Below are 2233 nucleotides of genomic sequence, written 5' to 3'. Positions count from 1 at the left end.
TGGTACACGTGACCTGTCCACATGCTGAAAACGTGACTTGTCGTCGCATACGTGACTTCACTCCCCGAGATGCAAGAAGAAAGTAAAAACAATATATATTTTTACTAAGGAAAATGACAAAAATAGTAACGCACAGTGACTTGGATAAGTAACTTTAATCAGATTACTGGTTTGGAAATAGTAACGCGTTAGATTACTCGTTACTGAAAAAAGTGGTCAGATTAGAGTAAGCATCACTGCAGGCTACTTAGACTTTGGCAGTTAATGTTTCAAACCCCGCCATGCACGCAAGCTTAAATGCGAGCAGCACAGCTGTGTGCCTGGCTAGGCGCTACGAACCGGAGCAAGGGTAAGATTTAAAGAATATGCTTTCATTCTGCTGTATAAGGAAATAGATACGTTAATAGATCTATACCGATCTTAACCGTACATTTTGTTCACACAGACTAATCTCGCCTCATAACGAGGCCGTGACCTCCTATTTGCTCGGAGCAAGTCCAGATTTACATGATTCTGACAATGACGCCATTGTGTGTAAGTAACTTTTTTTTTTTATTCATACCACTCTCATTTAATTGTTTTCCAGCTGCCTGTAAGACGAGGCAGTACGTAAGCTGTGAAGAGTTCAGCTCGGAGTCGAGCGAGAAGAAAGAGGGTAAGATTAGATTAGATCCGTTTTTGGTCAATGTGACTATTTTTCAGGTGCATTAATAGATGTGTTGTGTCCATACGCAGTGCAGTACTGATTGTCTTTATTGATGTTTTTACAGCTGCTGGAAGCAAGACAGAATGTGCTGGATGGATTGTGCGACCTCCGTCCTTTCTTTCCTTTCACCGAGCTCTGTGCCACACTGCAGTCGAGATTAGAGCCAATTCAAAAGTACAGGACAACGCACCACAGACGTCTGCAAAATGGACCGAATTAAGACAGAATGCCAGCAGTTACCTACAGCTCCGAGGCAGCAAACAGACACTTCACGGTGCTGTAGGATTTTGGGGTTCTCCGTGAGCTTTGTAGTTGTATGTTTGCATTTGTGCTAATAAAGCTCTTTCTTGAATAAACATCATGTTCCTGGCAAATTTTCCTTTCCTCAGTAAATTCATGTCCTTGATGGTAATATAGTGTAGTCCATAGCATAACAAGGACATGAATATACAACATAATAGCATATTATATTATATTATATTTTTTATATATATACAGTATAATGACCCAGGGTGACCAATAGTGATTGGTTGGCAGTGATCTGCCAAACAATCACGTAAATTGTCGTTAACTGCCAAAAATTTGGGAGATTTACAGGTGTTTACGGGCGTTTGCGGGGACAAAAATCCCACTTTTCATGCAGTGCATTGTAAAAGAGACGTCTGTAAAACTGCTGCCAGGACACCTCCAACTGCAGACAAGGTCAGTGATGACTCTTTTTATTCTGAATTTTGAATCCACGGACTTTACATATTTGAAAAAACGTCCCTTGAGATTAGAAAAGCAATTTAAAAGCCTGTGACGTCACAACAATGTAAAGTCTATGGGCCGAGCGGGAACTGGCGGGCAGGCCCAGCGGGAATACATCCATGGGTCATATAGCGTGACACGAACACTGTCACCTCAAGAGTTCGGATGCTAACTTATACGTATGATGAAGCAGATAATGAAGTTCTTTTTCTTTGTGGATCTGGAGAGTAAACAAAAGAAGTTTTGTTCAGTTTTGTTCACAACAGTGTGGAAATCAGCCCACAGGGAAACTCCAGACTGACTGCAGAGGATGATGGAGTCCCTGAAATAACAGAAAGTGACCTAACAGCAAGGTGTGATCTGAACCGTTTGAGACCTGTGTCTCTGGTAACAAATCACTGTTCAGGACATTGAGTTGATTCCATTGTCTATGGTGTAAAATTGCACCCTGAGACTAAAAGTATTAGAGCAGCAGCAGCAAGGAGAAGAAAAATGTCTCAGCTTTAAGGAGGATAGCCATTGTGCACTGCACTGCTCCAATACCTGATAAAATATCACAAAGTTGTGCTTTTTTTTAATACAATATACCCACTGACAGGCAAAACATAAGATAAATACTGTATTTTGGAGCTACTGTAGGATTGTGATTGCTAGGGGCAAATTCTTTTTCATATTTCTCTCTTTTTTTTAGGGAGGTTTCAAGAACAACATGTTTAAAATAAGACGAACCAGAAGCCAAGTGATAATAAATGATTGATTTCATATTATGACCATCTG

The 2233-nt window shown here is 40.5% G+C and overlaps 1 long non-coding RNA gene across 1 annotated transcript; it reads left to right on the top strand.

Moving 5' to 3' along the window:
- The first annotated feature begins 341 nt into the window (after positions 1–341).
- Positions 342–1007, top strand: LOC116061614. The gene is made up of 3 exons (XR_004107751.2): positions 342–534; positions 587–655; positions 771–1007. It is a non-coding gene; the product is annotated as an uncharacterized LOC116061614 (long non-coding RNA).
- Positions 1008–2233: the final 1226 nt, after the last annotated feature.

The sequence above is a fragment of the Sander lucioperca genome, chromosome 15, assembly GCF_008315115.2.
Source record: "Sander lucioperca isolate FBNREF2018 chromosome 15, SLUC_FBN_1.2, whole genome shotgun sequence".
In the NCBI taxonomy this organism is placed as follows: Eukaryota; Metazoa; Chordata; class Actinopteri; order Perciformes; family Percidae; genus Sander; species Sander lucioperca.
This window is presented reverse-complemented; position numbering and strand designations above follow the sequence as displayed.